General features: G+C 39.2%; 1 protein-coding gene across 14 annotated transcripts in view; it reads right to left on the bottom strand.

The window, feature by feature from the left end:
* The window catches only part of PLS3 (plastin 3), an 87,587-nt gene that overhangs the window by 54,979 nt on the left and 7,539 nt on the right, over positions 1-25,069 (bottom strand). For 6 of the 14 annotated variants that reach the window (XM_065538408.2, XM_074029266.1, XM_065538407.2 and 3 more), the window contains exon 1: positions 921-968. The exons of the other annotated variants lie outside the window; for them this stretch is intronic. The gene's annotated coding sequence lies outside the window, so the exon portion shown is untranslated. Of the gene's footprint in view, positions 1-920; positions 969-25,069 lie in introns of those variants that run through there. 14 annotated transcript variants of the gene reach the window in all.

Genomic DNA, 25,069 nt, shown 5'->3' with positions numbered 1-25,069 from the left:
CTACAACTCAAATCACTATATACACTACGCAGAAAGCTATCGGCAAGTCACTGAAAATGCCTCCTACAGTGTTATATACCTTGCTTATATGTTAGCAAATACAGCACTTGTTGATTGAAAAAACTGGTTTGTTTTGTTTCATACTTCACTTTTTACTTCATATGCGTATACTAAGTACAACCAGTCCAAGAGGTGATTCAACTCAGAGTGAGGATTGACTATATAACTAGCTATACTTCCCTTTGCTGGAAATATGGGGAAATTAAACTTATATGACAACCATTTGATGGAAAATCCTGATGTATCCGAGCACCAGAAATCACTATTGCTACCAAGTACCAATACCATCAAAATTTAATCACCAGTGATTTTTATTATTTTGCAAATTATAAACATTAAGACAACTGTTTGATTTAACCCACTTAGGAAGAGTAGAATACTAATTTAATCATGACATGTTCTGTCATGACAGCCACCTCAATCTCCATTTTACGTAATTTTGAAAAACCATTTAACTGGGATCAAAGGCATTTGAAATTCCTCCCCACCACAAATATAGACAATAATTTCTATTATTTAGTGTTTTAGATACTTAACTTGATAAATAGAGCTATATAATTAGGACTTCAAAACCCATTTTTAAAAAGTATAAACTCCCTAAACAATCTCTAAATAAAGACAAATACAGAATACACACAGAACAGGTTAGAATCTAAACTTCAAAATTTTCTCTTAACAAAAATTTTATTCTAGTTGAGTAAATAATATTTTTTAAAGTGACTCCAAATGCTTAACTACACAAATAAGCAACAGGAATTTCAAGCTTTTTAAAGTAAATTTCTGCTTAATCATTTAGTATTTAAATTTAGATTTAGTAATCTGAAAGTTAGAGCCTGTCAAAATAGTATTAAAATAGTTACCCGCTGAGAGCAAACTTGGTTCTTTCCTTTCTCGCAGCACTGATAGACAGAACCTTCTCCCACGCCCAGAAAAGCAATCTGGAAACCCAACATTCTTCTTACAATTGCAACTTTAGAGAGCAAGTCACAACACTTCCTGCTAGAAAAAGAGAACACCCTGACAAAAGAATGATACAATACTTACGAATCCCCTTCCTGTCAGCCTGGCAGTATTTTGCCGAGAATTTAATAAATTCTAACTTAAACGCAGCATTTAAAGAGAAAAGTTTTCTTTCTTCTTCTTCTTTTTTTTCCAAAATCATACAAGGACTCAGGGGAATTTAAAGTTAGTTCAGGTCAAATAGCTACAACCCATATACCTATTTAGAGTTTGAACAGTAGCCAAGTAACCTGCTTATTTTAGAACACATGGAACAGCTTCTCCCCAGTGCCCAAGTCACTCGTCCATAGTCAAGAACATTACTTGCGAAGGCAAATTAACTCTCAGGCCACTCACTTACAGTCTCTATTATTCATTTTCATCCATATACAACATTTACACCCCATATGCTAAGGTGGTGTAGCATTTATTTCAAGTATATACATTTTGATTTATGTCAAAAATGTAAGCTCTTCTGTGCAGGAACTATATTTTCTGCTGGCATAGCACACAGGAACTAAATCAACACTTGCTGAACTGAACACTTTTCTAACTGAGAGCCGTAGTAAAGAGGTCTAGAGCCAGATTGGGTTCAAATCCTGGCTCCACACTTTATCAACCATGCAAATTGCTTAAAACTCTTCTGCCTCTATTTTCTCATCCCGGGATGAAGATAAGAGCAACTCCATCATATCACAGTTCACTATTTTATACATGGTTGTAAGGCTTAAATGATTTAATATGTGTCATAAATTTAGATCAGAGTCTGGCGCATGGTAAGTACTAGATATGTGATAACTGCTCTCATTATTGAAATTTGCCTTTAACTGGTCTAGCAATCTAATCAGTGAGTTGCTAAATTAAGCAACTGGTTAGTTGTGAGTGCCTTTTATGAGAGAGAACAATCAGTCGGAGCACTGGGCTAGGCTGAGGAGGCCATTTCTGTACTGACATAGGGCAAGTTAATAATTTGAAAGGAAATGCAGCACAATGAAAGCATCAGGGTCTTAGGAGTCTGACAGACCTGTAAGTCTGTGTGACCCTGAACAAATTACTTAGCTTCTCTGAGCCCCGGGTTCATATCTATAACAATGGAGCTATTCCACATATTTCACAAGGTCCACATGATGACCTAATGGGAAGATATAAATATGTAAGAGTGTTTGAGTCCAGCAAGGTACTCAGTAAGTGGCAGATATTATTATCATCTGTCTCGGATAAAGCATGCATAATGCCATCTGCGGCTCTATTCTACCTCATGAGAATGAAAGAAAGACAATAGATACTCTAGTCCTTCATAAATAATATACAATAAAGTATTTTATAATAGCATACTGAACTCTCAGCATAAGGAGGTGACTCACAGTGTGATCACCTGTGAAAAGGAGCCCTCACTGGATCGTCCCCATTATGAGGCAGACAGTGTTCCCCTGTCTTCATCACTAACCACCATCAGCAGACACTGGGTCACATTTTGTGTCCTTCATGGAAGTGCTTTAATTTATTTCACCAATCACAAAACCTTCATGAAATATCAAAAGGCAACACAATGCAGAAGAGAAGGAATATAATGGCAGGAGTCAGAGGACATGTTTTTCCATCTGTCCTTGTTGCTGACTCACTATGTGAATGAAGCTTCTTCAACTTTTCTGAGTATCAAATTCTCCATTTCTAAGCATAGAACTATCTGCCTGTGTCCTATCAGGGAATAGTAGGTAACTACCAAGCATTTTGAGCTACTTTGAAGAGTATGTGTTATCATTCATTTTTCAGACAGAGAAAACCGGGGCACAGGCAACTGCCTCAAGTAAGAAGACAGTATCAGTTTAGACCAGAAATATTGGGTTTTCCCCAGCCTTACCTTTTCTTCAGCCACACCTGTTGCCTCAAACCACTGAGATGGGTCTGTCCCAAATGCTACGTAACCACCCTTTTCAGATATGTAGCAGTATCATTGAGGAAACTAATGTTTTAAATATGTAATTCTTCATTTTAGAAAACAGCTTTCTCTCGTTTCAAGTTTTACAGGTCATTATAACAGTGCTACTTAAAAACTGTTTCTCTGACTTTTCCTTTCCTGGTCATCTGGAATATTTATGCTCTCCAGCTTTCCAAACTCCAAGGCTAATCTTCGATCAGCGTGATCTGTCAACACTGAGTTACTAATTCTAAAGTCACTTCACCTTAATATAATAGCATCTATTTCTACTGCAAAACATTGTAGTTAAAGTTCTAGGAGTCGATATGCCCTTCAAAAGGGCATATCTTCTACTTAGTAAATGCTAGGTGTAGGACATAGAGACAGTTTTTTTTTTTTTTTTTTTTTTTTGAAACGGAGTCTTAGTGGCGGGATCGCGGCTCACTGCAAGCTCCGCCTCCTGGGTTCATGTCATTCTCCTGCCTCAGCCTCCGGAGTAGCTGGCACTACAGGTGCCCACCACCACGCCCAGCTAATTTTTTTGTATTTTTAGTAGAGATGGGGTTTCACCGTGTTAACCAGAATGGTCTCGATCTCCTGACCTCGTGATCTGCCTGCCTCAGTCTCCCAAAGTGCTGGGATTGCCCCGCCAGTTTTTTGTTTCTTTTCTTTTCTTTTTTTTTTTTGAGATGGAGTCTCGCTCTGTCACCCGGGTTGGAGTGCAGTGGTACGATCTCAGCTCACTGCAACCGCCGCCTCCTGGGTTCTAGCTATTCTCCTGTCTCAGTCTCCCGAGTACCTGGGATTACAGGCACCTGCCACCATGCCCAGCTAACTTTTGCATTTTTAGTAGAGACGGGTTTCACCATGTTGGCCACGCTGGTCCAGAACTCCTGACCTCAGGTGATCCACCCATCTTGGCCTCCCAAAGTGCTGGGATTACAGGTGTGAACAATCGCACCCAGGCTAAAAGACAGTTCTACCACATCACTAATTTAACAAGTTTTAGCATGTGACCCATTTTGTAAACTTCTATCTCACTCACCATCTGAGGTGTGTGTGGGTGTGTGCGTGAAGGGGGCGGTGGGGAGCGTGTCTGTGTATGTGCACGTATGTGAACAGGATCTCGGTTTTTACTATGGGTAATGAATACTGGTTTGGGAATGCAAGATGGTGGCAAGGGTTCTGTAATAAATTCTACATTCCCATCAACAGCCGCAGAATGAAAACAGCTTTTAAATTGCATCCCAAATTCATCAAAATGAATGCTAAGGAAAGCCGATGGAAACCAAATTCTCACTCTCATTCTCTCTAGATGTTACAAACAGAAACCATAAAGTTAAGAGTTCAGGCTGGGCTTTAAGAGTTCAGGCCGGGCCGGGTACGGTGGCTCAGGCCTGTAATCCCAGCACTTTGGGAGGCTGAGATGGGCGGATCACCTGAGGTCAGGAGTTTGAGACCAGCCTGGCCAACATGGTGAAACCCCGTCTCTACCAAAAATACAAAAAAGCCAGATGTGGTGTCGTGTGCTTGTAGTCCCAGCTACTCGAGAGGCTGAGGCAGGAGAACAGCTTGAACCCCAGAGGCAGAGATTGCAGTGAGCAGAGATTGCACCACTGCACTCCAGCCTGGGCCACAGAATGAGCCTCTATCTCAAAAAACAAACAGAAAGTTAAGAGTTCTCACACATGGACTTGTGGACACACTCCCACCCCAGGGTGGAGAAAAGAGGCACACCCCAAAAAGTTATAGGAGTTTCACATAAGTATCAGTGGAATATGTAGCTGTAACACAACAGCCAGGCATAGTATTTTTAAAGTCTCTTAAAACTTTCATGCAGACGTCCTGCTCTCCACCACACCCAGTACTAGGTATACTTTCCATGTGTGACACGTACATTGGAGGCCTCTCCCCCTGTGCTTAATGACACACCTCAACAACACTCATCTATTTTCCTTTCATGAAACAGTTTTTTTTCCATCTTCATGACTTATAAAAACAAAGCGAACAAACAAACATAGTGAGTGAAGCATAGAAGCAAAGGGATCTAACATATAAAACAGGCAACAAGTTTACATTCAAGAAACTACTACTGTAATTTTGGGACAATATTGGAAAGTTTAGGAAATTCATACCAGGCACAGCGTTAGGTATATAAACTTGTTGCATGGATGTGTCAGTTTTAATAATCAAGTCATTTATGTAACTTTTTTTTCATATTTTGGGAAAAATAAGTTAGAATATATCTTAATTTCAATATTCTGGCCAGGCGTGGTGGCTTGTGCTTGTAATCCCAGCACCTTGGGAGGCAGAGGTGGGTGGATCACTTTAGCCCAGGAGTTCGAGAGCAGCCTGGGCAACATGGCAAAACCCTGTCTTTACAAAAATAATACAAAAAAATTAGCTGGGCTTGGTGGCTGTCACCTGTAGTCCCAGCTACTTGGCAGGCTGAGGTAGGAGGATAGCTTGAGCCCTGTAGGTGAGCTGTGATCTTGCCATTGCACTCCAGCCTGGGCGACAGAGCAAGACTGTCGCAAAAGAAAATATAAAATCCAATATTCCAAGGGCTGTCTCCCTGATAGTATTTACTAGCTCTTTATTTGTGTAACTAAGTAATCAAAATTTTAAAATAAATAAAGAAAAGGTCAAAATACATCGAACTACACATGGGGAAAGGAATGAATTTAAATGTCATACATGTTCAGTTCATAGCTAATAAAAACATACAAAGGAATAACTCACATGCTCTACAATTTTCTATACTGAGGGTCTCTCTCTCACTTAAGAAAGAAAAGAAAGGAGAGGAGAATAGGAGAAAAGTGGAGGGCTGGGGCAAAGGGATAAGGGGATAAACAACAACAACCAAAAACCCAACTCAGCAGTTCCTAAACTTTTTGGCCTCAGGATCTGAGGATCCCAAAGAGCTTGGTGACACATGGGTTAGATCTATCAGTGTATCTGTCACATCAAAAATTGCAACTACGAAACTTTTAAGATATTTATTTGTTTAAAAATAAGAATAAGCCCACTACATGTTAACATAAGCTTTTTAATGAAAAATAACTATATTTTCAAAAAAAGTGTAGTGAGAAGAGTGGCATTGTTTACATTGCTACAAATCGCTTTAATATTTAACCTAGTACAAGAAAGCTGGGTTTTCATATCTGCTTCTGCATTCAATCTTTTGCAATGCCAGTTTTGGTTCCAGTGTATGAAGAACATCTGGCATCCTACAGATAAACTGTTGTAAAAAAAAAAAAGAAATATTTTAAGAGGCTTTCTAGATACTTACAGATATTCTTCAATACTACACCAAAACTCGAGAAGTGGTAGTTTCTCAAAGGTTGGTTGCAATGTAGAGTCTGATACAATATCAATGATTTTTTCAAAATCTATTGGTCTGTCTTGCACTCAGAATGGGCCTTTTACCCATGCTTGATTTTGTAACATTATGCATTAGTCATTTGGAAAAATATTGTTTCATTAAGTTATGCGGGTCTTCCAAATGCTGACACACTTCATTATACAAACTAACAAATCATTTTCATTAATTATACTGTCGATTTCATTAGAAAAGCCTAAGTATTGATCGGATAAAATGGTGACTAATGCAAGTTCTCAAAATTTTGAATTTTGCTTGAAAGTTCTAATTTTAGCATTGGCAACAAATACTCTCAGTTGTTTCCCTTGCAGTGATAGGCACACTTGGTTCATTTTTTTAAAAAATAAAGTATCTGTTAGATACTTGGGTTTGAATAATCAGTTAATTTAATCTTTCAAAGTAAAAATGGTTGTCCTTTTTTTTTTTTTTTTTTGAGACGGAGTCTTGCTCTGTCGCCCAGGCTGGAGTGCAGTGGTGCGCTCTCGGCTCACTGCAAGCTCCGCCTCCCGGGTTTACGCCATTCTCCTGCCTCAGCCTCCTGGGTAGCTGGGACTACAGGCGCCTGCCACCACGCCAGGCTAATTTTTTGTATTTTTAGTGGAGACGGGGTTTCACCATGTTAGCCAGGATGGCCTCTATCTCCTGACCTCTGATCCGCCCGCCTCGGCCTCCCAAAAGGCTAGGATTACAGGTGTGAGCCACCGCACCCAGCCTGGTTTTCTATTTCTTAAAAGGCAGCTAGTTTAGCTCACAACTCAGACAGCTGCACAAGTACTTTCCCTCAAGACAATCATCATATATCCATATGCAGCAGAAATACTTTATGGGTACGTCTCATCTCATCACACACAGTATTAAAAAAGATGCATACCTGAGAATTGAGATTTAATAAAATTATTTTTTCCTGCGTCATCAAGTACATTTGTAAATGAAACGTATAAGATTTTTTTCTAAAGGTGATGGTATGGTGCTGAGGAACACAATGGCTATTACTACAGTGTGGGGCCACTATCTTGATTCAACAGCTTTACCCACTACTGCTTTTGCATCATCAGTGCAAATGTTAACATAGTGAAAAAGCAAATAACAATTTAGTTTTATCATGAAAGTAATTTTAACTCCCATGGGCCCATGCGCCACACTTTTTGAAAACTGATGCTTTATTCAGTAATATTTATGAAGGAGCCATCTAATTTTAGAGACAGCAAACCTATAAAGTATGCAGGTTTTAACAAGAATTTTCAAACTGAAAATAAAATTAACAAAATTACATATCTAGGTTTTAACCTGAGTTCTGTACTTTTGAACTGTTAAAAGAAAAAACACCTCTTTAATATCAATTCAGGTGAGACAAAAATCTACAGCTTATCTACTTCAAAGCACATTTTGCTCAATCAGGTTCATGTCTAAAAGGCATGACCTTATCATGACAATCATAACATAACATGTACAGTGTTGTTTAGAAACTTTTTTTTTTTGGAAATGGAGTCTCACTCTGTCCCCCAGGCTGGAGTGCAGTGGTGCAATCTTGGCTCACTGCAACCTCCCATTCCTGGGTTCAAGCAATTCTCCTGCCTCAGCCTCCCAAGTAGCTGGGATTACAGGCGCCTGCCACCACACCTGGCTAACTCTTTTTTTTTTTTTGGTATTTTTAGTAGAGACGGGGTTTCACTATGTTGGCCAGGCTAGTCTCGAACGCCTCGGCCTCCCAAAGTGCTGGCATTACAGGCGTGAGCCACAGCGCCCAGCCTGTTTAGAAAATTTTAATTAATTTTTTAAAAGATTAAGAAAGGAAATATATGTTACAAGATGAGTTAACATCCTACTCATACACAGCAAATTAGATTTTTCTTGGCCGGGTGCGGTGGCTCACGCCTGTAATCCCAGCACTTTGGGTGGCTGAGGAGGGCAAATCGTGAGGTCAGGAGTTTGAGACCAGCCTGGCCAACAAGGTGAAACTCCGTCTCTACCAAAAATACAAAAAAAAAAATTAGCTGGGCATGGTGGCAGGCGCCTGTAATCCCAGCTACTTGGGCGGCTGAGGCAGGAGAATCTCTTGAACCCGGGAGGCGGAGCTTGCAGTGAGCTGAGATTGCGCCATCACACTCCAGCCCAGGCCACAGTGCAAGACTCCATCTCAAAAAACAAACAAACCAACCAACAAACAAAAAAAATTTTTTTTTTTTTTTTTTGAGACGGAGTCTCGCTCTGTCACCCAGGCTGGAGTGCAGTGGCCGGATCTCAGCTCACTGCAAGCTCCGCCTCCCGGGTTCACGCCATTCTCCTGCCTCAGCCTCCCGAGTAGCTGGGACTACAGGCGCCTGCCACCTCGCCCGGCTAAGTTTTTGTATTTTTAGTAGAGACGGGGTTTCACTGTGTTACCCAGGATGGTCTCGATCTCCTGACCTCGTGATCCGCCCGTCTCGGCCTCCCAAAGTGCTGGGATTACAGGCTTGAGCCACCGCGCCCGGCCCAAAAAAAATTTTTTTTAAATTTCTTCCTGCTTATATAAAGGACTTGGGATTTTGGAGAGCAAAATTAAATTTCCTGGCTCATATTTATTCAATAGATAAACGCTGATTAAGCATCTATTCTGTAAAAGGCACTATACTAGTTGGCATCAGGAAATATGAGGATTTCTGCAACATGCTTTTCATATCCTCAAGGGACTCATAGTGGCTGTGTCTATATATATAATCAATTCCCTAAAATGGGTATAATGCTTCCACTATGACCTTTCTAAGGGGTATTTATGTTATTACAAAGTACAACTTGAGCCAATTGAACTGGAAGTCACTATAATGCAATTTTAAGAAAAAAAGAAAGGGAAATGGTGTATGAAAGAAAATAAAAAAAGGAAACAAAAAATAAGAAATGAGACTTTCCCTAGTTTCCCTCTATATAAGGAAATGAACAAGAGATGTGAGCAAATATGGGCATGACCACATCATTTTTCCACCACAACCCATCATCTTATTTCACTTCAGGACAGGAACCATCATGTCATCTCCTTTGAGTCAGCTCTTGTACTACTCACATAGGCAAAAATAACTGAGCAATATTCATTTTCCACAAGGAGCATTAAATACATTTAAGTATTCTATAATTTTTCAAATGACAGAAGATAGTTTTACAAATGCCATGATTTTACATTAATTTCCAGGGCTACTAGGTCCTTTCACCACCTCCCCCAATGCAAATTAAGCCCACCCTCAAGAAGAAATCCACAAGTTAAACTAGTAACATTCCTCAAGAGGCCTAAGTATAACACTGATAAATGAAAACTGAAAATGATCATTGCAGAATAAAATATTTACTTTACTTATCAGCTTCTAGCTTCTTGACCTAGCTTCCAAACAAAATGTCATTTTTTTTCGTATTCAAGCTGTAGATAGTATGTGCAAAAGTTCTCAAAACTCATTCAGTGAAGATCTTTAAAAGTTGAATGATATTTAATGATAGCATTAAATAATTTGAAATTGTTCTACCATTTTAATATGTAATAAGCTCTATGAGGGCAGTGATTTTTTGTCTGTTTTGTCCAGCAATCTATTTTCAGCTTATAGAACAGTGCCTGGCATACAGTAGGCACTCAACAAATATTTATTAAATGGATGTATGTGGAAGACATTGCATCCTAAAGGAATTAACTCAGTGTCATATATTATAGTGGTTTATTTCATAGTCAAGAATAAACTTTCAGCATTTGTCTTTTTAATGCAAAGCAGATAAATAAGGATAAAAGGTATCTACTCTTGTTCCATTGGCTAACTGTATAAGATACGATCATTCCTGAAAGCTAATCTGGCCAAACACATGGTGGGTTACATTTTCTAACAGCACCAAATCCATGCTCAGATTTGGCAATTGAAACGAATTTCTAAATTCTGCACCTTTAGAATATAAATTCATTTGAGAGAAAAGAAGTGGAGTGGAAAGTATAAAGAACTCTCAATGTATCAAGTTTTTCCTCAAAGTTGCCACACACACCCTCCCCCAAAAAGAAAGAAAAATATCTCACTGTCAAGAGTCAAAACATCACTGCTTTAGCTTTCCAAACTTTAAACAACTACTTTTTGACCTCACAAGGAATAACAAAACCTTCAAAAGAAAGAACCGCTTTAGCATTTCCTGCCAGCCTGCCCTAGTCTAAAGATTAACCTTGTCAGTTTTTAGGAAGACATATAAAATCCCCTTTAAATGACTAATTCAGATGAAGTAGTAACATGAAGCCATAGCTTTTAAGACGCTGGCTTCTACTTGTTACCAGATGTTGCCATCACTTCAAAGTGTTAAATACATCCATGAAGAATTTCTGATATATTTGCCTGTGAAATATTTTCTGACTTCCACTGTTATTGTGGAGTCACATTCATGGAGAAAAATTGTTGACTTGCTGTTTAATAAAACGACCTTAAGATTCCATTGTTCACTTTGAGAGCCACTCTATGTCAGTATAATTCTTCCATGTAATTCCTGCAAGCACATATATATATACTTTCAAAACACAATACAAATTAATTCCATTTCATTGGGAGTTTGCCATGAATGGCCTGCTTTATACTTCTTTTGAATTTGGGGTGGGAGGGAAACTTTCACAAATAGTTCAGTTGAAAAATCCAAATTTTTGCATGTGTATACTTTTGGTATTTCTTTTTCAGACAAGTAGACTGTCCTGAGCTTTACATAATATAGGTTAGAGTTCCTTTGCCAGGTGTAATTCATCTATTCCACTATACTTTCTGTTTCTGACCACCACTATTCTCTGATTAATTTCTTTGGCTATGTTGCCATCAAGGTTTTATTCGCTTTCTTTCTTTCTTTCCTTTCTTTCTTTCTTTCTTTCTTTCTTTCTTTCTTTCTTTCTTTCTTTCTTTCTTTCTTTCTTTCTTTCTTTCTTTCTTTCTTTCTTTTCTTTTCTTTTTTTTTTTTTTAAAGACAGAATCTCCCTCTGTCACCCAGGCTGAGTGCCGTGGTGCAATCACAGCTTACTGCAGCCTCAACCTCCCCCAGGCTCAGGTGATCCTATCACCTCGGCCTCCTGAATACCTGGGACCACAGGTGCATACCACCACACTCGGCTAATCTTTTTGTGTTTTTAGTAGAGACTGGCTTTCGCCATGTTGGACAGGCTGATCTCAAACTCCTGCCCTCAAGTGATCCGCCCGCGTCGGCCTCCTAAAGTGTTGGGATTCAGGCGTGAGCCACTGCGCTTGGCCCATTAGCTTAATTTTCAAAAAAAATGTTTACATCTCCAGAAAGAGTTTAATTCAGCAACAATGGTTGCTATTTTCTACACATAATGGTCATTGTTAAGTCTGGCCCAACACAGAATCCTGAACACAATGTAGATTTATCCTTAAGATTGGCTGCAAAAATACCATGGTCTCATAAAGTATTAATAGTGATATGTCCTTACCATTCCAATGTATGGGAGCTTCACTACAAACTTTATTTTATTTCTACTGAGATGCCTCAATTGTATGACTTTGAGGAGGAAATCGAATCCATAAACACAACACTATGCTGGCTCAGATTACTACAGACTGGATTGTAACTGACCAATCTTGCTTGTTTGGTGTTTTATTTGGCAATCTGTTACCTGGTACAGCTAAAGTCTCATCATAATGAATTCTGCCACAAGTCAAAAGCTTTTGTGGTCTTCACTTCCTAAAAATCATACTGTTAGCAAAAAGTCACCTATACATGAGTAACCAACCTCTTCCCTCTCCCAGATTATTACCTCAGAAATTGGCTAAAGCAATTAGCAGAGTTCTTTTGATGAGGCAAACTGTCCTGGCTCACTAGCTGAGAATTCACTGCTGGAGAGAATGAGTTTTTAAAAGTCTTTCACTAGACAAAATAAATTTTAAAATACAGATAAATTAGATGTGAAGAAACAAATCTGGATATGTGTTTACAATGAGTACCATTATATTGCATCTTCTTTAAATCACACTGTCTAAATTATAGTTTTGCATTACCTAAGCAGGGTTAGGAGTAAGTGGGAAGTAACACATCACTAATATGAGTGATGGTAAACTTCACTGTAATGATAATGCTATGAGCCAGATGCTATAACTTAGGGAATTTTTCATTATAGAAGTAGTTCTGGCCGGGCGCAGTGGTTCACGCCTGTAATCCCAGCACTTTGCGAGGCCGAGGCGGGTGGATCACAAGGTCAGGAGATCGAGATCATCCTGGCTAACACGGTGAAACCCTGTCTCTACTAAAAATACACACACACAAAAAAAATTAGCTGGGCGTGGTGGCGGGCGCCTGTAGTCCTAGCTACCCAGGAGGCTGAGGCAGGAGAATGGCGTGAACCCGAGAGGCGGAGCTTGCAGTGAGCCGAGATCGCGCCACTGCACTCCAGCCTGGGCCACACAGTGAGACTCTGTCTCAAGAAAAAAAAAAAAAGTAATTCTGCTACTGTACTTAGGGTAGTACATTTGGACTCTGATTTTCGATTTCCTGCTAAGTCTAAACACTCAATCCCACATTCATAATGTTATAGACCAACAGTTATACACTTTATTAAACAAAAAAGAGCCAATTTAAATATAAATAGGATGGAAAATATAACTGGAACGTTGTGTTTTGCGCCTACCACCCTGAATCAGTAAGCAGACAGAAAAGTGGAAAAGCTTTATCTTCAGAAAGCAAGACAGAAAGAAAGCATGATCTCATTCAATTTTCCCTCACCCAAAACCAACAAAGTGACATGTTCTCTTCAGTTCTTCTTCAGTCCTAATCAGTTTGATAGCCTCCCTCTTTTTTTAAATACCTGAAAGTAAATTTCTGAGTGTTCTTTTAAATTAAGAAGTTTATCAGATGCTTTTTGTAATTTAAGATTTTATTTTGCAGAATCAACGACCAAAGCATGAGAATACACAAATGTTTTCATTTAAAAACTTTTGACTTACTATTAATGAATTATATCCCAAACTCCATTACCCTAAATTTCAACTATTTAGTAGCATATTCCATTTTGCTCTATGGGGAGATGAATTTGTTTGGGATAATAGAAAAGGTAAACCATACTTTCCTTAAGGCAAAACAATAGGTTTAGGAATCTTATTAACAGCCTTATAAATCTAATGGTTGGTCTTAAAAATTCCAGAAGTAAACCTTCAAAAATTTTTAAATTCAAAAACCTATTAGTGATTTAGAACTTGACAGTTACATACCTAAATCAAAATGTGTCATTACTTTGAAAAACTTCAATTTTGTCCATTAAAAAAGTCATTCATGTTATGGCTGAAAGGAAACTGCTGGCTGGGCATGGTGGTTCACACCTACAATACTAGGACTTTGGGAGGCTGAGGCAGGAGGATTGCTTGAGATCAGGAGTTTGAGACCAGCCTGGGCAACTTAGTGGGACCCTATCTCCACACAAAAAATTTAAAAAATAAAAAAAGAAACTGCTAATTAATATTCATTCAATAATTTCAAAATCATAAAAATACATATTTCTTCAGAAAATAAGAACTAGCGTTAGACTTTGTAAGGAACTAAATTGTTTTCCTTAACAGAATTACCATTTTTAACTTTATTAACATTACATATGCAATTTCAAAAGTCTAATTCATTAATTCAATTCCTCTCAAAATCCTAGAACAGTTTTTGTATAGACAAGCTTCTTCTAAAAATTAACATAGAAAGGAACAAGCCTTAGAACATCTAAAACTGCTGAAAAATAAGGTGAGTAGAGTCTAGGATGTTGACGCTGCAGTGAGCCGTGATTGTGCCACTGCACTCCAGCCTGGGCAACAGAGCAAGACCCTGTCTCAAAAAATGAAAGAAAATAGGTGAAAGACAGGAACAGACATTTCACTGAAGAGGGTAAACAGATGGAAAATAAGTGCATAAAAATGTTAAACATCATTAGCTATTATGAAACTGAAAATGAAACTATAATGAGCTATCACTCAGAATGGCTAAAATAAAAAACAGTGACACCACCAAAGGTTGTCAAGGATGTGGAAAAACTGGATCACTCATACATTGCTGGTGGAAGCACAAAATGGTACAGTCACTCTGGGCAAACACTGGCAATTTCTTTTCTTTTTTTTTTTTTTTGAGACGGAGTCTCGCGCTGTGTCACCCAGGCTGGAGTGCAGTGGCGCGATCTCGGCTCACTGCAAGCTCCGCCTCCCAGGTTCACGCCATTCTCCTGCCTCAGCCTCCGAGTAGCTGGGACTACAGGCGCCCGCCACCACGCCCGGCTAGTTTTTTGTATTTTTAGTAGAGACGGGGTTTCACCATGTTAGCCAGGATGGTCTCGATCTCCTGACCTCGTGATCCACCCGCCTCGGCCTCCCAAAGTGCTGGTATTACAGGCTTGAGCCACCGCGCCCGGCCTGGCAATTTCTTATAAAATTAAACATGCAACTCTCATACAACTCAGCAATTGCACTCTTCTGGCATTAACCCCAGAGAAATGAAAACTGAAGTTCACACTAACACCTGTATACAAACACTTGCGAAAACTACAAAACTGGAAATGGCCCAGATATCCTTCAATAGGTGAATGGTTAAATAAACTTTGGTACATACACACCATGGAGTACTATTCAACAATGAAAAGGAACGAGGTATTGACATACACAACATCAACTTAGGTTGAATCTCTAGAAAATTATGCTCAGAGAAAAGTTAATCTCCAAAGGCTACATATTATATATCACTCCATTTATATATTATTTTTAAATGACAAAATTATAGACATGGAGAAGAGATTAGTGGTTTCCTGGGGTCAAAAATGGAGGTCAGGGGAGGAAGGAGGTGTGTGTTGTTATCAAAGGGCAATAAAAGGGATTCTACTGGTAATGAAACTCATTTGCATCTTGTCTGTATCAGTGTCGACACTGTGGTTTTGCTATTGTACTACGGTTTTTTAAGAGTTTACCACTGGAACAAACTGGGTAAAGGCACACAGGATCTCTATGTGCCATTTCTTACAAGTAGGTGTGAATCTACAATTATCTCAAAATAAAAAGTTAAATTAAAAAATCTAATTCAGAATTAAACACAGAATATAGTATAATTAAATTAATAGGGAAAATAAAGAACATTTACTTGTATTAATTCTATATCCTGCTTTAAACATTATTCCCGCTTTATCTTTTTTTTTTTTTTTTTTTAGTGCAGTGGCACGATCTCTGCTGTCTGCAAGCTCTGCATCCCAGATTCATGCCATTCTCCTGCCTCAGCCTCCCGAGTAGCTGGGACTACAGGCGCCCGCCACCAAGCCCGGCTAATTTTTTGTATTTTTAGTAGAGACGGGGTTTCACCATGTTAGCCAGGATGGTCTCGATTTCCTGATCTCATGATCCGCCCGCCTCAGCCTCCCAAAGTGCTGGGATTACAGGTGTGAACCACCGCGCCCGGCCTTATCTTTTCAAAACTTTTTTGACATAACTTCTGACACAATATTCTTAGCATATATAGTCAGTGCATGACTCCACTAGAGTGTTTGATCTGAGTGAAAGTTATTTTTTTCTGTTCAATACCAAAATAAAAAGGAGCTGTCATAAAGGAAAATTTCAGGGCTGAAACACATCAATGTGTGATGATTTAGGTATCTTTTATTAGAAATACTTTTTACTTGTTCAAGTGACACTTCTCCCAAATATTCACACGGATACTCCTTGATTTCCTTCATATCTTACCTGAAATATCTCCCTCTCAGTAACGCCTTGTGACCACATATTTTGAAATGGCAATACCCTTCTTCCCACTTCCTATTCCATTAGTCTTACTTTTTCTCCATAACACATTAGCATCTAATATATAAAATCATTGTTTATTTTCTGTCTCTCCCCTAGTAGGATGTAAGCTTCATACGGATGGTGATTTTTTTTCTGTTTCATTGACAGCTATAATCCCCAGTGCCTAGAATATTATCTGACATATAAAAGCTGCTCGGTAAGTACCTGAATAAGTGTAAGTACCTGAATAAGTGAATGAATAGATTAATGAAACAGACATTTTTTTCTAGGCAAGGAGTAATACAGAGAGGAAAGACTGACTCTGAGAATGATAAAATCCAGTTTAGAAGAAATCAGGAGTGGGCCGGGCATGGTGGTTTACTCCTGTAATCCCAACACTTTTAGAGGCCGAGGCGGGAGGATAACTTTAGGTCAGGAGTTCGAGACCAGCCTGGCCAACATGTCAAAACCCCATCTGTACAAAAAATACAAAAATTATCCAGACGTGGTGGCACACACCTGTAATCCCAGCTACTCGGGGGGCTGAGGCATGAGAACTGCTTGAGCCCGGGAGGCAGAGGTTGCAGTGAGCCAAGATCATGGAACTACTCCCCAGCCTGGGCAACAGAGCGAGATTCCGTCTCAATTAAAAAAATAATCAGGAGTGATAAACCCTACAGTGTATATTCAATATACTGGAATTAGAATTTTCAAAAACTTTTGTATATATTACATACAATATAGGAAACTCTTTACAATCAGTGTTTAGGACTGGAATTTTGTCAGCATATGACTACTTTGGGTTGAAGATGACCTAGAAAATTAGCTTACCACTGTAAAGCTATTGCTAATGCATTTCCACTAGCTAAGGAAGAGCTTGTCAGACTCAAAGCAAGTTGCTTTAGTTATAGGTGATATGAGTTTCAGAGAGTTCATGGTAACTTTATTGAGATAGCATTTGTCATTTTGTTAATCTCTGAAAGAAATTAAGTGTAGATACAAACTGATTCAGGGAAGAGGCACTGCTACTAAACAAAGTTGACCCTGGACGTGTAGTTTAAATATATAGTGAGAAGAATGATGGATCAGTTCCATTACTACAATCTGGGTCTCCAGTGATGGCGACCTGATCCTCCACCATTGTCCTGGACCACTCTAGGGTAAGGCAAGCCAAAATCCAACTTCAGTTGCCTCCTTTGCAAAAATCAGTAGGTGGATTAGACTCAGGTCTTCAAACGACGGCACGCTGTTTTATTTATGTTAGTGTGCCAGGCACATTGTTAATAATTAGCAAAGGCCTACTAAATATGTAAGAAGTTCTAAATGGGACTCCAGAAAGTTGCACCTTTTTTTTTGACTGAACTCCAGCCCACCTTTCTCAGCGAAGCCTAGCCTTTCCTAAAGGATCTGCAAGGTTCTGCCTGCCCTTAAGAGTAAGGAGACTGGATCCAAAAATTTCTCTGTGAGTTGAATCCAGAAAATAATGACGGAGTAAAGTTCTATGAGGCATTAGCTGTTTTGACCTGGTGAATCTGGGGTCAAGGGTGCTTAAAAGAATAATCTGAAATTGCAGGCAATTATTTTATTCATTTTTCTGAGACAGGGTGTCTCTCACCCACGCTGAAGTACAGTGGCACGATCACCGGATCAAGCAACCCTCCCACCTCAGCCTTCTGAGTAGCTGTGACTATAGGCGCATGCCACCATGCCTGGCTAATTTTGTTTTATTTTTAGTAGAGATGAGGTCTCGCTGTGTTGCCCAGGCTAGTGTCAAACTCCTGAGCTCAAGCGATTCTCCTGCCTCGGCCTCCCAAAGTGCTGGGATTATAGGCATGAGCCATCATTTCTGGCCTGGTGATTCTTCTAATCATCTTTTTACATTGCTTCATTCTCATATTCACCCCAAAAGGTCAAAAGATAAAGACTCCCTCAAACTTACTGTCAAAATCCCTAAACGTAAAACACTAATGTCTTCTAAAAAATATCAAGTGTTAGAGGCTAATTTACTTATCATTATGGCCCTTTATGAGTTTTGAATTGTGTTCTATGTGGATATATTTCATACTTGAATAGTAAATTTAAAAGTAAATATATTAGCTGTGCTCAATAATGCTTTTGGGTTGATTGAAACCATTGCATTTCAAAGCATTTATCATGTACTTCTGCACTCCTTAATACTGTTTGCCTTTGCTCCTTAGTGTTCAAAAAATGTGATTAAGCAAAAATGTCTATTGTTTTTTGCTAAATGTCTATTATACAGTAAGTTTTAGAAAAGATGATTATACAGCATTTACAGGCTTTCTATTATTCCAGTATAAATACTCCTAAGGAAAATGTTATTGAGAACAAAAGTCGATGATAAGCCAATAAGCATCAGGAAACAAGAAAAAAATAGCTAAACTTAGATGGAAAAATCAGTACTGCTCAATCAAAGCAAGGATTTATATTAAGAGCACAGTAGTAATAAATGAAATGTTATCTTGTCAGCACCACCTCTAACTCATTAGCTGACTCATGGGTAGACACTTAATGTTTGCATGTCCCATTATTTATGATAGCCATAATATAGAAACAACCCCAAATGCCCATCGATGGACAAATGGATAAACAAAATATGGTATACAATGAAATATTATCCAGCCATAAAAAGGAATAGAGTACTGATACTTGCTACAAGGTGTGTGAACCTTGAAAATCTTATGCTAAGTGAAAGAAACTAGTCACAAAATACCACCTATTATATGACTCCATTTATATGTAATATCCAGAACAGGGAACTCAATGGAGACAGGAAATAGTTTAGTGGTTGCTTAGGGCTGCAGGAGTAGAGTGCTGTGGAAGGTGTTAGCTAAAGTGTATGGGGTTTCTTTCTGAGGTGATGAAAATGTTTGAAAATTAGTGATGGTTGCATGTATCTGTGAATATACTAAAATCTATAAAAATAGATGGTATGACATTATACTCAATAAAGCAGGCATAAAAGTCAAAATATTAATAGGTCCCAATTTCCTCTTTGACTCTACAGTTTAGCAGTTCTCACAATGAAAACTCTATCGATAACATTCACTCATAATCATTCACTGAAAATAGCTAAAACCTAAAGAAAAAAAAAACCTAAGAAAGCCATTTGTTTAGTCTTCTTATAGGCTCACATCATTATGTATTTTATGCAATGTAATTCATAAATCACTGATTTCCTGATTAGGTTTTCCCAATTCAATCGTTATCAGCAAGGAGCATTAATGGCCATGCATGTTTCACTCTTTCAAATATAAATATCAAGACCCGTTGTGTGCCAGGTGAACTGTGAAAGGAACTAGGAGAATGGGGTTTTTTCTCAGGGCTTATTTCCTTTCTCCCTAAAAGTACAGCTCTTTCCCGTGGTACATGGCAGAAATTTATTGCTGCTCTTGAAGAAAACCATATACAGCAGTCATAGCACATTGCTTTGATCCTCTTCCACCAAATGAAACAGCTCTCAGATTTGAAATCCTACGTATTCCTGCTCAATTTAAATTCTGTGACAATGGGCCAGGCAAGGTGGCTCATGCCTCTAATACCAACACTTTGTGAGGTCAAGGTGGGCGGATTGCTTGAGGCCAGGAGTTCGAGACCAACCTGGTCAACACGGCGAAAACCCACCTCTACTAAAAAATACAAAAATTAGCTAAGCATGGTGGTATGCACCTGTGATCCCAGCTACTTAAGAGGCTGAGGTGGGAGAATTGCTTGAACCTGGGACTCCGAGGTTGCAGTGAGCCGAAATCATGTCACTGCACTCCAGTTTGGGCAACAGAGCGAGACTCCATCTCAAAAAACAAAACAAAAAAAGTCTGTCGCCAGAAGTTCAAGGCAGGAAATTAAGGTGTCGGCTATACCTGTAGTTGCTTGCTATTATCCACGAGTCAAATAAAACTTAACAGAATACTGTACTACAGAAAGTATAAGAGCTGCATGTGCAAGTAATGGTGAATAGATGTTTTTGGGGACTGCTGCATACATGAATATTTCCACAGCTGCAGAACCAACTACTGCAGAAGTACTTGCTGTGCGCAACATCTACAATTTAGTAAAGCTGGAAAGAATTTTATTTTTGTAAAAACTAAATGGGGTGTGGCTCATTTTCTTGCCAAAGGGCTATTTTATTCCAAGACACTGGTGTCTGCTGACCTTCATTTGTAGGCTGAGCAATGTTCTATTTAAGTAACATTAACTCATAGTGGGCTCTTTTTTGGTATGCAATAATTATTGCAAAGAAATAACAATGTTTAAATGAGATTTGTTCTTAGTTTAGATTTGATTATATTGGGTTATAAGTGAATGTCTTTGTTCACACAAGGCTTATATTTAGAAATTATTTTATGCTGAGAAAAAAGGCTGTATTTAAATTCATTTTCTTTTTCTTTTTTTTTTTTCTTTCTTTTTTTTTTGAGACAGAGTCTCACTCTTGTCACCCAGGCTGGAGTGCAATGGCGCAATCTCGGCTCACTGCAACCTCTGCCTCCTGGGTTCAAGCAATTCTCTCAGCTCAGCCTCCCAAACAGCTGGGATTACTTGCGCTTGCCACTGCACCCAGCTAATTTTTGTATTTTTAGTAGAGATGGGGTTTCACCATGTTGGCCAGGCTGGTCTCGAACTCCTGACCGCAGGTGATCCACCTGCCTCGCTCAGCCCCCGCAAAGTGCTGGGATTACTGGCATGAGCCACTGCGCACGGCCTAAATTTATTTTCTACATTTATGAATATTTTTAGGTTTCATGAGAACCAAGATTACTTTTGTGTCTTTCTGGTCTACTAGACTGTAGGAGTATCTTATCCATCTTTGTAGCCCTAGCACCTAACAGTCTGCATTAAACTTATGGTAGTTGAATGAATGATGAAACCATTCCACAAATAGACTAATTAAGCAATTGTGCAGGTTAGTATTTTTGGTTAACTATTACTTCATCTGTAGTTTGTACCATCTTAATATATACTTAAGAACTTTAGGCACGTTTAAAAGTTTCCTTGAGTTTTACATCTATTTACCAATGGTCTATAAGCCTTCTTTTATACAACACTTACAGTTTCAAGATACTTATTAACCTTCCCTTCATCTTTACACAAATCTCTGGTTAGAGAATTTTTCCCCTTCTGCTAGCACCTACTAGATATATTCTAGTTTGCTTTTTAAAATTTATTTTCTATTTTTATTCTTTTTAAAATAGAGACAAGGTCTTAATATCTTACCCAGGTTGGTTCTGAACTCCTGGGCTCAAGCAATCCTCCTGCCTCAGCCTCCCAAAGTGCTGAAATTACAGGTGTGAGCCACCATGCCCAGTCTCTAGTTTGCTTTTTATCTGAGTGTCAACTAAAGCTGTAACACCTTGTTTGAGGATAAAATACTGAATGCATGGGTTGGCTTATATTTTTAAACATCTAAATCTATCAATATTACTTTTCTGTTAGTTACACTTAATGATAATTTGGCTCTATTTGCTTATTAATTACCACAGGACAAAATATAAAATTGTAATTATTCATACCCACTTGTAAAAATGATTCAACTGTAGCTTTACAATGGAGACCCACAAACTGCTCAAAATATTTTCTCGATGTGTCAATAGCCTTCATCATTTCCTGGTTTTGCTTTTGAAAATTTCCGCTAGATAAAATAATGGGCATCATAAATATGTTTTAGATTCACCCATTTTTAAAGGCTATGTGTCATCATGAAAACATATTGGTTTACTTTATAACCCTCTGCCATCCTCAGCATTTTACGTTTTCAATAATATATTTTCTCTTTGCCCCTACTTTTTTCTTCCTCCTCTACAAGTCAGGTATCAACACTACCTATTACCTTTCATTCTGATTTAAGCTATATTCATTAGTGGCCTTGAGTTTATAATGGTGTCTGTAATTTACTGAGCCATGTTTCCAATTTTCCTTTGAAGGTGAGTTCTTTTCCTCTATTCTTTCCTTCCTTCCTTCCTTCTTTCCTTCCTTTTCTTTTCCTTTTTCTTTTTCTTCTTCTTCTTCTTTTTTTTTTTTTCCCAGAGTCTTGCTCTGTCACCAGGCTGCAGTGAAGTGGCACGATCTTGGCTCACTGCAGCTTCTACCTCCCAGGCTGGAGGGATTCTTGTGCCTCAGCCTCCCAAGTAGCTGGGAACATAGGCATGGGCCACCACACCTGGCTAATTTTTGTATATTTAGTAGAGACAGGGTTTTGCTATGTTGGCCAAGGCTGGTTTCGAACTCCTGAGCTGACGTGATTTGCCCGTCTTGGCCTCCCAAAGTGTTGGGATTACAGGACTGAGCCACTGTGCCCGGCCTTGGCTAGTTCGCCACATATCCTCACAAAAGAATAAATTAAATGGCTGGGTGCTGTGGCTCACGCCTGTAATCCCAACACTTTGGGAGACCAAGGTGGGTGATCACGAGGTCAGGAGATTGAGACAATCCTGGCTAACATGGTGAAACCCCGTCTCTACTAAAAATACAAAAAATTAGCAGGGCGTGGTGGTGGGCACCTGTAGTCCCAGCTACTCGGGAGGCTGAGGCAGGAGAATCGTGTGAACCTGGGAGTCGGAGGTTGCAATGAGCTGAGATCATGCCACTGCACTCCAGACTGGACAACAGAGTGAGACTCCCTTTCAAAAAAGAAAGAATAAATTAAATGATAAACAGGTTTCTGAGCTAAGTGAAGAAGCTTCTTCAACCTGAAACATGGTTAGAATCCTTCACATTCACAATGAAAACAATTAAAAAGGAGTGTTTTTCTTTTTTTGGGGGGGGGGGACGGAGTCTGGCTCTGTCGCCCCGGCTGGAGTGCAGTGGCCGGATCTCAGCTCACTGCAAGCTCTGCCTCCCGGGTTTACACCATTCTCCTGCCTCAGCCTCCCGAGTAGCTGGGACTACAGGCGCCCGCCACCTCGCCCGGCTAGTTTTTTGCATTTTTTAGTAGAGACGGGGTTTCACCGTGTTAGCCAGGATGGTCTCGATCTCCTGACCTCGTGATCCGCCCATCTCGGCCTCCCAAAGTGCTGGGATTACAGGCTTGAGCCACCGCGCCCGGCCAAAAGGAGTGTTTTTCTAACACCATTAAAGAAAACACAAAAACCCCCATTAATTTCTAAAATCTTGCCAGACTGGGCAACATGGGGAAATCCCATCTCTACTAAAAACCAAACTACAAAAATAGGTTAACCAGGCATGGTAGTACATGCCTGTAATTCCAGCTACTCGGAAGGCTGAGGCACAAGGATCGCTTGAACCCCGGTAAGTGAAGGTTGCAGTGAGCTGAGATCGCACAGTTGCACTCCAACCTGGGCGACAAAGCAAGACTCTGTCAAAAAAAAAAAAAAAAAAAAAAAAAAAAAAAAAAAAAAGGGAAGGTGCTCAAATTAGAGAAAAAGAAGTAGATATAGATACCTGACAGAAATCATCTAAGGCAACATTAATCAACCTGTAATTGAAAATACTTATGGAGCACCTAATATATGCTAGTTGCTTTATAAGTGTTCTCATATAATTATAAGAACAAAGTGAAAAGTGAGTGGATTATCTTCATTTTCTACATGGGGAAATTGAGGTTCAAAAGAGTTAAGAAATCTCCTCAATGCCACAGAGATATAAAATGGGAGAGCTGGCCCGGGTGTGGTGGCTCATGCCTATAATCTCAGCACTTTGGGAGGCCGAGGCAGGTGGATCACGAGGTCAGGAGTTCAAGACCAGCCTGGCCAAGATGGTGAAACCTCATCTCTACTAAAAATACAAAAATTAGCCGGGCGTGGTTGCAGGAGCCTGTAATCCCAGCTACTCATGAGGCTGAGGCAAAAGAATTGCTTGAACCTGGGGGATGGAGGTTGCAGTGAGCCGTGATAGTGCTACTGCACTCCACCCAGGGCGACAGAGTGAGGCTCTGTCTCAAAATAAATAAATAAATAAATAAATAATAAAATGCGAGAGCTATTGGAACCCATACTTTATGCTAAAATCCATTCTGACTATGCAACATAGAATGTACATGATCCCCCTGAAAAGAAAAGAAAGGTAGTGAGAAAGTGTTGTTAGGTCAGAGGAACATTCCAAGTCACTTCTGGGTCATAATGGAATTACCAGACCAACAAAGTCCTTGGTGAGTGAGGCTAGTGTACTGGAGGAAAGAGAAAAACACCAGGGAAGGGTCTGTGAAATGGCAAGGGTTAAGTTTCAGGAGGGATATGTAATGGACAATGAGCCATTTAAATACACAAAATATTTGTGAATTCAAGTGCTTGTAATGTAAGGAATCTCCATATACTGAAAACAGGCACAAATTAAGTGTCGACATCAGAATTTTTACTACTATTGGACCTATGTTTAGTTATATTATTTAAGCAACCTGAATGAAATGTAAAACTCTTAGTTTAACTGTAGTTTATTGAGTAATATCAAAGTACCTTAAGAAACTAATAGCCTGAGATAAAAGGGCATATCAGCAAATAGTCATTTAGCCAACAAAAGGATTAAATGTTTCTTTAGGATACTGAATGCTCATGGGCACAAATAAGCTTTGTATACTTGAACTGAGTTTTATAATAATATGAAACATAAAGGCTTCTTAAAAACAAACGTGTCTCCCTTCCCCCATTAACAGTTCCGTTTCAAAAAACAGAACTTCCTATGATTGTACACGGCACAGGATTCTACCTCATCCTGCTTTGCACCTGCTAACTAGATCAGAGAAAACAAAAATACTTCCAAGACATATACTTTACCTAAACAAGTTCCAGTTTAGGGTCACATATGATACAATACACTGTATAAAGAATGGCCTTTTCTTTTCTTTCTTTTTTGAAACAGAGTCTTGCTCTGTTGTCCAGGCTGGAGTGCAGTAGTGCAATCTTGGCTCACTGCAACCTCCACCTCCTGGGTTCAAGTGATTCTCCTGCCTCAGTCTCCCGAGTAGCTGGGATTACAGGCATGCGCCACCATGCTCAGCTAATTCTTTTGTATTTTTAGTACAAACGGAGT

The sequence above is a fragment of the Macaca fascicularis genome, chromosome X (assembly GCF_037993035.2).
Source record: "Macaca fascicularis isolate 582-1 chromosome X, T2T-MFA8v1.1".
NCBI lineage: Eukaryota > Metazoa > Chordata > Mammalia > Primates > Cercopithecidae > Macaca > Macaca fascicularis.
The sequence above is the reverse complement of the archived record's forward strand: the minus strand, read 5'-3'. Positions and strand labels throughout refer to the sequence as shown.